We start from the raw sequence: 12,121 nt of genomic DNA, 5'->3' as shown, positions 1-12,121 counted from the left end.
TCTCTACCCGATATGTGGAATTTAAGAGATAAAACAGAGGATCATAGGGGAAGAGAGGGAAAAATAAAACAAGATGAAACCAGAGAGAGAGAGACAAACAATAGGAGACTCTTAATCATAGGAAACAAACAGAGGGTTGCTGGAGGGGAAAGGGGTGGGGGATGGGGTAACTGGGTGATGAACTTTAAGGCAGGCATGTGATGAAATGAGCACTGGGTGTTATATAAGACTGATGAATCACAGACCTGTAGCTCTGAAACCAATAATACATTGAATGGTAATTAATCGAATTTAAATTAAAAAAATAAATAACATAAATCATAAAAACAAAAACAAAACAGAAAACACCTCTCCTATGCCCCATGGCTGAGGAGTTTGCTGATTTTACCTAACCAAGGAAAACATGGAGTCCCTGAGCCCTTAGGTGAGTTGGGGGTTGGGGGGAGAGAGGAAGGGAGGGGGAGAGAAAGAGAGCAGGAGAGAGAATCTGAGACTGGTATCTGGTTCACTGTGTGTGTGTTAAGTCATCTATAGTTCTCGCTACAGAAACAAAACTCAGTTATTCCGAACACATTCTTTTGTGGGCATCACGAATGCAAATTTCAAGCATCTCTTGTTTTCTCTCAGATAGCACATAGAAACCCAGACCGAAAGGGATTCTACAACGCGATTGTGAATCAAGATTCTAGTGGTTAGCCTCCAATGACCTGGTCATTTTAATGTAATTTTGGCTTATCGAGGCTTATCTCTGTTCAGTGGCTCTATGTGTTACGAAAGGGCTGTGATATGCTGCCGATGAAGGAAGGCAGGCTCAGAGAGTTAGGGATTGGCTAACGTCACACACACGGCGCGTGGCGGAGCTGCTGCTAGAACTTTTTCTAATGGCCAGGCTTGTTCCCATTGGCCACAGTCCTCAGAATAGGTTGTAGTTCTTGCACAATGAGGCCATGAAATAATTCCCAAAACATCTCAAAGTGATGAGTTAGTAGGAATATGATGAATATAATGTTACCATGTAATAGTCATTTATAAAACAGAAAAAATTGTATGCGACTTCCTTCCCTAAGTAAGAATACTGTTCTCTGCCCACATTGAAACTTTTATTTGGTTCATAGTCTTTGCAAATGAAAAACTGAATTATTTTAACAGGGTATTTGAGATTAGTTCTATATTGTTTTCAGAGTATCTGCTCAAATAACTTATTTCCTGAATATGCCTCTTGAGAAAATAACCAGTCACAACAAAAGTCTGATTTTTAAAATTATCTCCCTTTGAAACAAAAAAAAAAAAAAATTTTTTTTTTTTTTACCACAATAAGATACAACCAATTAATGTTCTTTAGAGCAAAGGACATTCAATTAAGTTCATATTTCAAAGTTAACCTCTCTGAAGGACAGAGTTCCTTGATTTAAAAAAATGTCCTTGATTCTAGTCGCCATACCTTATTCACTGCTAATCAAGACCAATTTGGGGGAGAAAAAAATACCTGGTTTAGAATGGAATTGTGTGAGAACGGGCTGAATTTGAATTTTACTTGATTGAAATAGTCGATCTACTTATGTTGTTAAATGGCATTCAAAGTTGAACCAAGTAGAACCCAAATGCACAGAGACCAGGCTATAATTTTTGTCCTTTTAGAATTCATTGATTTTTGAAGTTATTGGAGCATTTGTTTGTTTTTTCAAGATGTCTGCCATCTGACACATCCTTTGCTGGGTATTTAGAAACATGCTTACTCGCTCTTTGTTTTGTGTTAGGAAGTGGATTCTTTCCTCTTAGCCTGGCTTATCTGCATCTGCAGTAATTAGTTGGGTGATGAATTAAATAAGTTACACCTGAGTTAGTTGAGAGCTTTAATCTGCCCGCATAAGTAGGAAAATTCTAAGCTTCCACTGAACTGAAAACCCAAACTCACTGACAGGATAGAGGGTGACAATGGTCACAGCTAATGAGGTTCTGTTGGAAGGGATTGAATAATCATTTAAAAATCCATTCATTGGCTGATCTGGCTGTCAGGACAGGGCACTGTCACACATATGGCCTGGCTGCCTAGGTCTCTGTAGGCTGTGGTTAGTATAACCTTTCAGGAGAGTCCACTCCCCAAGTCATTAATCACCACATTTGAACAATAGGAGCAAATGTATGATGGACTTGTGTTTCTTAATCACACTGAAATTCTGCAGTTGGCTAACAGTATCCTGTATCGCGGGAAAAAAAATGGCTGTTACATCTTCTGTTTGTTTCTAAGAGCCAGCAACAAGCTCTTGGCATCAATATGCACAGTGGGTTTTCAAACACTCGGCAGAAAACATCAATAGCATCTGCTCACACCCCATCACCCTACCCCACATTCATTTGGTGGGTAGCTCTAGCGAGCTGGATGTTAGATTCTGCACCTTTCTGTGTTGAAACTCAGGATTTACACTGTGGACTAACTCCAGCATAGTTAGAAAGTTGCTTCGAAACAGTTGCATTTTATCTTCAGCCTCATTCGTGAAGCCCAGCCCACTTGACCAACTAGCAGAGCCAAAGACTGGAATCTAGTCTTAGCCTCTCTCTGACTTACTGAAGGACCATGAGAATCACTGCATAGAGTCAAAAGGCCAAGATTTAAATCATGACTCTGTATTGGCTAGCTTTGAGATTTCGGTCAAGTACTTTAATTTTAGCCTGAATTTCCTTCATCTATATTATGGAGATCAAATTATAATCCCTGCATACTCCACCAGGTAACTACTTCCAGTTGAAAAGAGCTTTAATTGTTATTTCTAATACCAAATTGAAATAAGTGTGTGCTGTCTACTTTCTGGTCATAGGTTTATCCTCCAGAGAGTGTCCACCACCATTCCCCATAGCAGGTATTTGTGATCAGCTATCTTGCAGTTCCTAAGCTGTTGTATTTCCACTGTAAGCACCCCTCCTTGGTGCAATCATGGCATATTTTTCCAGACCTTTATCCTTCTGCTCATACTCCTTTAGGAGGCTACTGGTTTTCTCCATGTACCTGTTAGGATGTGGCACCTAAAATTTGAACACAGAACTCAAATTTGGGTCTGATATGTGCTTAATATATTCTTATTCTGCAGAGCTCAGAATGAAGTCTCAAGATTGCCTTAGTGATTTTTAGCAGCTAGATCCACTGACCTTAATGAGATTCTAACCTGTAAAACCCATAGGTCTTTTTCACATCAATGTCACATGCATTTGCATCTACTTCCTATACCTAATAACAGTAAGTGATGGCCAACTTTCATCAAGTGTTTTCTAGGTATAAGTCACTATATGATTTGCATATAGTGTTTAATCCTCACAACAAACTTATAGGCAAATTCTGTTACTTTCCCAGTTTTACAGATAATGAAGCTAGGACTTAGGGAGAAAGAAATGCAATAGACTTTTCTGTGTTAACCTTGTATATTGCAATCCTTCCAAGTTCATTAATTCTAGGAGCTTTTCTTTTCTTCTTCCTCCCTCCCTCCCTCCTTCCTTCCCTCCTCCTCTTCCTCTCTTTCTCTCTCTCTTTTTAAAGATTTTATTTATTTATTTGACAGGGAGAGAGAGAGAGAGAGAGAGCACAAGCAAGGGGAGCAGCAGGCAGAGGGAGAAGGAGAAGCAGGCTCCCTGCCGAGCAAGGATCCCAATGTGGGGCTTGATCCCAGGACCCTGGGATCATGAGCTGAGCTGAAAGCAGAAGCATAACCAACTGAGCCACCCAGGCACCCCTTCTCTCTCTGTCTTTCTCAATAAGTTCCTTGGAATTTTCTATGAACACAATCATGTTGTCAGTAAATGGGACAATTTTATCTTCCCCTTTCCAATCTGTATGTATTTTCTTTCTTTTTCTTGACCTATTGCACTGGCTAGGACTTCTACAACAATATTGAGTGGGCATGGTCAAAGTTGACATCCTTGTCTTGTTTCTGATTATAGGTGAAAAACATGCAGTCTTACCCTATTAAATTTGATGTTAGCTGCAGATTTTTTTATAGATGTCCTTTATAATTTTGAGGAACTTCCCTTCTATTACTACTTTGCTGAGAGATTTTAGGATGTCATGAATGTATCTTATATTTTGTGAATTTTTTTTTGCATCTATTTATATACCACATGTTTCTTTTTTTAGGCCGCAAATATAGTGAATTATATTGATTTTTAAATATTAAACTAGTCTTACTTTCCCAGGATAAACTCCCTTGGTTGTGTTGTATTACTCTTTTTATAAATTGTTGGATTTGCTAATATTTTGTCAAGGATTTTTCTACCTATTTTCATGAGGGATACTGGGGTGTAGTTTTGTTTTCTTGAAATGTCTTTGCTTGGTTTTGGTATAAGACTAGTACTGGACTTGTAAAATTAGTTGTGACATGTTTTGTCTATTTGTATTTTCTGGAAGAGAATATGTAGGATTGGTGTCATTTTCCCTTTAAGTTCTTGGTGGAATTTGCCAGTGAAACCATCTAGGCCTGGAAATTTCTTTTTCCCAGAAGGTTTTAAACTAAAATTTATTAAATATTTTTGGAACTCTTTGGGTCATCTATTTTATTTTGGATGAGTTTTGGTAGTTTGTGGTTTGCAAAGAATAGGTTAATTTCATCTGAGTTTGTTTCATCCATTTTCTCTGTTGTTTTTCTGCTTGACTTCTGCTCTGTTGACTTCTGCTCTTATCTTAATTGTTTCATTTTTCTGCTTAAATCAGTCTTATTGTGCCCTTCCTTTTCTTTTGAGGTGGAGGCTTGAGAATTCTTTAACATGAGAATTTAATACTATGAATTTCTCTCTGAAAATTTTGTTATGCTTGAAATATTTTCTAGGGGCACCTGCGTGGCTCTGTTGATTAAGTATCTGCCTTTGGCTCAGGTCATGATCCCAGGGTCCTGGAACGGAGTTCCGTATTGGGCTCCCTGCTCAGCAGGGGGTCTGTTTCTCCCTCTACCTCTGCCCTTTCCCCTGCTGGTGCTCTCTCGCTCTCTCTCTGCGTCAAATAAGCAAATAAAATCTTTTAAACAAATAAAATATTTTCTAATTTCCCTTGGGAATTTTTTTGTCTTTTACCCGTGGATCAGAAGTGTACTGTTTAATTTCTAAGTATGTGCAAATTTTTCTGTTATTCTCCTGTTATTAATTTATAGTTTAATTCTGTTATGGTCAGAGAATGTATTTTGTATGATTTAAATTCTTTTTAGTTAGTTAAAATTTGATTTGTAACCCCGGATATGGTTTCTAGCTACAAGAGAAAGTAAGTCTTTAATAGCCTTGTACCTTTCTAGAGCCAAATCTCATGGTGAAGTGTGAGAGGGTGCGCCACTTGCAAAACAGTCCTTTTTTTATGGGTTTGATGTATGGGTGGTGTGTTTTGTTTTACAGCAATGAAAGGAAAAACACACCGAACTATTCTGAGAAATCAGAGATAAAATCTACATTGGCAACCTAAGAAGTTTAATGAGTCCAGGAGTTGAGGTACAAGTTGTGACGTAATTAAATTTACATTTTAGTATATAAGGTACAGCTTGTTTGTGATCATATTCAGAGTCCTAGCTGGCAATTAAAATTATTTCTTTAGAAAACAGAATAACCTCAGTGTTGGCAAATATATTTTTACATAGTACCATAACATAAAAAAATTAGGTGAGAGTCAGAGGTGCTTGCTTCACGCCGAGCTCCCTTATGCCTTTCCTACTGGCCCTCAGCGGCAGTTGCTGGCATAACAGTCCAGATTACTGGGATTCTACCAAATATAGTTCAAAAACTAGTTCTGTGTGTAAATGATAACATCCAATGTTCGGAAATCCCAGACTTTTTAGTCAATAGATAGATAGATAAATAAATAAATTCAACAAATATTTATCATATTTCCCAAATTCCACAGACTCTACTAGGTGCTAAAAATAAAGTGATGAATGAGATTAGGCAGATCTTTATTCTCATGGTTCCAAAAACTGGGGGTAGGGAAGGGGAATATTATTAAATTTGCCCTGTTTGACAATGTTGCTAATGTTCCATATTTTTTCTAATTGTTATTGTTATTATTATTATTTTTTAGTTTTTGAAGTAGCAATGAAATCATCTGCAAATAATGATCTTAGATTTCTTTCTTCCAAATATTTATATCATTTCATTTTCCTCTTGTATAACATTGGCAAACACTGACAAAACAATGACAGTCATTGGAAACATATTTTTCTTGTTCTTTAGGGGACTGCTTCTAGTGTTTCATCATTAGGAATAAGGTGCTTATAGTCTATTTTTGATAGCTACTTGTAGTATTAAAGAAATAGCCTTCTATTCCTGATTTATTGAGAGTTTTTTTCTTTCTAAAAAATCAGTATTGGGGCGCCTGGGTGGCCCAGTCGGTTAAGTGTCTGCCTTTGGCTCAGGTCATGATCTCAGGGTCTTGGGATCGAGCCCTGACTTAGGCTCCCTGCTCAGCAGGGAGTCTGCTTCTCCCTCTCCCTCTGCCGCTTCCACCCCCATGCTCTCTTTCTCTCTCAAATAAATAAATAAAATCTTAAAAAAAAATCAGGCATTATTATTGAGTTTTATTAGATATCTTATTGGTATTTATTACGATCATCTTTTCTTTTTAACCTATTAATGCAATGAATCACATTAATAAACTTTTCTGCAAATATTGAAATAATTTTAAGTTGGTCAAGGTATGTATGTGTGTGCATGCATATTTAAAATAATGATCTGGATTATATAAATTTTATTTTACTAAGTTGTTTTTACTTATATATAAGTAAGATTGGCTTATAATCTTTTGTGCTCACATTATCACATTTTGGGGTCAGGTATAGGGTATCCTTAAGAAGGAATTGGGAAGTTTTCATAATTTTTCAGTGATCTAGAATTATACTGTCCAATATGGTAGCCACCAGCCTCATGTGACAACTTAAATTTATATTTAAATTAATTAAGACAAAAAATGCAGGTCCTAATCCCCATAAGATTATCAGCAGTTTCTCGAAAGGTAGTTTAGAAGCTGCGTCTAAAACCAGAATGCTTCTCACACTTTCGAACGGGTCTTTACATTGCTGCCTTGCTTACTTTTCTTTAAATCTTTTTGCCCACAGTTGTCGCCATGGTGGGGAGGAGGTGTGGTGGGACAGGAGATAGGGTGAGGCCAAGGGAAGGGCACTAAACAGAGGTGACATCTTTGACTTCCTTCTGGGTCTCATTGTCTGACCTCCGATGTTTGAGTTGCTTATTGACAGCGGGCTCTTGCTTTCACACTATGTCCTTTCAATGTTTTTTCAAAAGAAGGTGCCACTTTTGGAGGATATACTCGGGTGAGGTGTTGTTCTTCCTGCCCTTTTCACTCTCTAGGGTAAAAATCTTTCAGCTTGCATTGCAAGAAGTCCAAACATTTTTGTGCCCAGTTTTCAAGATTTTCTAAAACCACACACTGAGTGCACTCAGTCTAGTTATCTTATTTTTTAAAAACATTTTTTATTTATTCATTTGAGAGAGAAAGAGCATGCAAACAAGTGAAAGCACGAGCAGGGGTGAGGGTGGAGGTCGGGGGGAGGAGGGTCAGAGGGAGCAGGAGAAGCAGACTCCCTGCTGAGCAGGGAATCCAGACTCGGGGCTAGATCCTAGGACCCCAGGATCATAACCCGAGCTGAAGGCGGGTGCTTAACTGGCTGAGCCGCCCAGGCGCCTCAGAGTTAGTCTTGTTTCTGTCCATCTAAGTGGTCCTTACGTGGGTCACTCTCATGCCTGCTGCTCTGCCTTCTGGGTTGATTGACACAGCCTCTCCCACTATCCAGTTTCTTCAAGGTCAAGCTGAAGCTGGACTTCCTCTAGGGAGCCTCTCCCTCGTGCTCTGACACAGTGGTTCTCAGAGTCACCTGGAGCGCTCGTGGAAACACAGATGGCAGGGCTCCTCCATCAGAGCCTCTGATTCAGGAGACCTGGGGTTGGAGCGGAGAACGTCCTTCTAGTCAGTTCTCCGGGGATGCTGATGCTGCCTGTCCACTTTGAGAACCACTGTTCTGAGGCATCACAGCAATTGGCATCAGCGTCACGTCACTCAAGACTCAGTGGTCGTGTTGTTCCCTAATTACACCACAGGTCTTAGATGGATCTCCCTAACCAAAAAATGGAACGCCGTGACTGAAGGGAACTCAGAAGCTTGCTGTGTTCTTCCGGGAGGAGGGTGACCCTCTCTGTCTTTGTCGTTGGCTGAGTCTTCTCCTTCGCAGGCCCCAGGCTGGTGTCTGCCACCCTTTGTGGTCTGCTCACCCTCCCCTGGGGTGTGGTTAGCCAGCAACTGCCGCATCTGCGGGCCTGCAGCTGTGGTTCATTGCAAATTAACCCTTGGCCACTGGATGCCACTCTTCTGTCAGAGTTTTGGGTCCACCTCTAGCTGTTTAACTCCTACCAGTGAATTATTATTTCTGGTTTTGCCCAAGGGTTACAGTGTGAAGTTTGATGAAATTGTTTAACTGATCGTAACGTCCATCTCTCCAGCGAGCTGGTGCCCGGCTTAGGCAAACCACAGAGAGTCTCAGTTCTAGCGGCGGCTTGTGTCCTGGTTTAATCTGAGTCATCCAAAGCCTCTTCATTCCCCAGGCTCCCCCACTGTGACGGGCTTGCTGAGGCCAGAGCTTGGCAGTTTCATGCCTGTGCTGCTCCTCATCTCAGTCAGGAGACATGGGCACATCCTTACATTCTTTCAGCAGTCATTGTTTGCTGTACCTCTTCTCTGCCTCCCTGGGATGCGTGCCATGCCCCTTCCACCATACTTCCCCAGCATCTTCCATGTATTTCTATTGGAGATTTACAGGGCATTGTATTTATTTGCTTATGTCAGGAGGCTGGCAGGATGGAGGAAAGTGTGCAGGCTTGGAAATCAGACTCAGACTTTGATGGATGACCCGAATGACCCCAATTCTTCATCCTTTTGCCATATGACTTGGCAGTTCCAGTCACTAAAAACTAGAGTATATTCCTCTGACTTCCCTGGGTTTGTCCATGTAGCTTTCTTTGGCCCGTGGAGTTCAGCATAGAAGATGCAACCAAGTTTGAAAGGTGCTTGCACAGCTGATTTGCCCTTCTGGGTGTCTGCCATGCTCATGAGAACAATATGTCCAAGATAGCCTGATGTGCCCAGAAAGATGGTAGACACTGGGAGCAGAGTCACCCTGAATCAAGCCCAGCCTGGATCAAATGGCCCTTTGCTGACCTGCAGATTACTAAGAATAAATGAATGTAAGTTTAATCTGCTGGTGTTTGGGGGTTGTTGGTTTACAGCAATTTTGTGGCAATACGTAGATAGATTGGGATTCAAATCAGATCTCTAAAACTCACCAGCTGTGGTTTTGAGATATACCCAGGCTTTCTGATTGTCTCACATTTAAATGGGGTCAGTAGTAGTTAATCTTTAGGGTCACTGTTAAGTAGGTAAAATGCCAGGCATGGGGCCCTAAACTCACCTCTACAGCTATTGGCCCATTGTACATACCCAATAAATGTGTGTTGGGTACATGAATGGAGACTTAAAGAGTGATAATGGTGAGAAAGTCACATTGTGGGATTCAAGGGCTTGTTTACAATATTGCAAGCATGGAATGAACCTATAGAAGTTTTCTAGGGATGTCAGCCTCCCTAAATTTCTGGGGAACAAGAAGATTCCACGAAGTATGAGAAAGCACTTCTATGTTTCTTTGAGGCCTCTTTTGTCTCTGTGATCTGCTGATCCTAGGATCCTTGTTTCCTGAGCATTTATTTCTTCCCACGGGTCTTGTGGCTGTCTGATGCGGCTCGTTAGTGTGCTGTTTACGGCATGACCCCTCCGCTCTCATACAGCCTGGTGGTTATTGAGTACTTACTGTGTGTGTTATTCTCTCACTCCATCCTCACAACCCCACCAGAAGAATTCCCATAGTATAGAGGAGGAAGTGGAGGCTCAGAGACACCAAGTAGGTCACACAGCCAGGAAGGAGGAGAGGAGATATTCTACCCAACATCTGACCCCTAAACCCTTGCTTTTACTTTTATTTCATGCCGCACTATAGATGAGTGGCTTTTTTTTTTTTTTTTAAATAAATGGTCACCAGAAACTCCAGAGTTACCCTATAGGAATGATCAAGTGAGTGCGAATGGAGATGTCTGCAAGAGCACGGGGAATGTGACATTACACAAAAACCCTGACTACAGGTTTGCTGGGGTCCTGTTTGCAACTCAGATGCACGTGACTTTTCTTTTTTTTTTAGTGTCTGAAAGTGGTTTGTGAGTCACTCACTCGTTGTTCAGTCTCAATGTCATTTGCCACTGAACCTCAGGAAAGGTGCTAGGTGGTCTGCTTCTTTGTCCTCTGAGCTAATCGTGATGGGCAGTTGTGATTCCAGCCCTGCTCTCATCTCATTAGGATCTTTCCTAATTAATGTTTATAGCTCGCCCTGGTCCCCTGAGATGGAAGCAGAGAGAAAGACTTGCCAAATGATTGCACTGTGATTTTCATCCCACTGATTGATAATGGACTCTCAAGATAATCTAAACTCCGTCCTTGGGTTTAGGGCTGGCTGGCCCAAATGTGTGGCTGACCCTCACGTGTGGCTGGTTAACTTGGACTCGGGATACACCTGCAGGTTTGATGACTTCTTCACAGTTGCCACAGTTGGCCGCTGCCTAGGATTTCGTCTTCTTCTCTTCCTCTCACATGGAGAGATCCAGGACGCAAAGTTGAACTGTCTTCTTCCTACTCATTTTTTATCGCTTTATTTTTACCACAGTGAATTGATTGGGAACACCATCAATGAACCTGATGCCCAGAAGGTGGGACTTTTTCTGAACAAGTCGAGCAGAGTGGAAACTATGCTATTGATTACCTTAACTAAGCTCCCCCACCTTTTTGTTAACAGAACTCCAATTTTGTTCATATAATTGCCTTTCAGGTGACACTATCTCCACCTTGGGGGCAAATCCTGATTAGTCTAAGCCACGCGTGGTCTTCTCATTGTCCTAGACGGTTAATGGTGTGGGGTGGGCACGTGACCCAGTTTGGGCTTCGGAGACCCGAGGAGAAGTCTGTTAGTGCAGAGACACTGGGAAAATGTTTCCTCACTCTGAAAGAGGAAGCATCAGGAAGAAATGGCGTTTTCTGGCTGGTTGTCGTCCTGCCTGCAGGTGAAACCTAAACCTTGGCAACTTTCTTGTGACCAACTTTCTTGTGGAAGCTCACTGAGGAAAAGAAATAAGCTAAGGGAAATAGGGCTGAATAAAGTTGGTCCTTGACGGTTTCACTGAGTCTCTGAATGAACCAACCCTGGAGTCATCCTCCTTTGGTGCTTATGTTATGTGAAATAATAGACTATCTTCATTGCTTAAACCATTTAAAGTTGAGTTTTTTGTTCAGTGCAGCTAAAAACATCATAGTGATACCTCAAAGGAGTTATCTGTGACAATATGAAAATTCCACGTAGATTTTAGGATTGCACTGGCTGTCTTAGCTCTTCTATAGCGGTTCTCTGTTTCACTGCTCTATGACTCTGGCTCATTCTCTTGCATTCCATTCAACACTGGCCCGCTCTGCAGTCTGAGCTCCTGAGCGTGGTGCTTATTGATGTGATGCAGAGGGGACACATTACCAACATGGAGGCATAATAGGCAACCTTTAAAGATCCTTTGTCTACTCTGAGCATTTATGAGCAGTGGCAGGGCATAAAATGGGATAATCCAGGGAAGCAGATATGCTTGATTTCCACTCAGCCACTTACTAGTGATATGGCCCTGGATTATGTTATGTAAACTCTGGGCCTTGGTTTTCTCACATATAAAATGGAGTCCAAAACACCCCCCATGTAAGATGGTTATAAAGATTAGATCTAATAAATGTCTGGCCTTAGCCTGCCCCTCCAGTCTGCTTCTGTTCCAGCCACTCTAACCCTTCCCTAGTCTTCCAAAGTGCTTTGCCTTTTCTCACCACAGGACCCTTGCACATGCTGTTTTCTCTTTGAGGGATGCTCTTTCCTCACCCTCTCATTCCCCACCATTTGATGAACTCCTATTTGCCCTTCATGCTCTCAGCTCAGGTGTCCCTTTCTTTCCTGAGTCTCCTCCATAGATCATCTTTCTTTGTTGTTCTCATGAAACCAAATTCCTTTCAGAGCACTTATCA

The sequence above is a fragment of the Ursus americanus genome, chromosome 20 (assembly GCF_024610735.1).
Source record: "Ursus americanus isolate L20-20 chromosome 20, mUrsAme1.1.p, whole genome shotgun sequence".
NCBI lineage: Eukaryota > Metazoa > Chordata > Mammalia > Carnivora > Ursidae > Ursus > Ursus americanus.
This window is presented reverse-complemented; position numbering follows the sequence as displayed.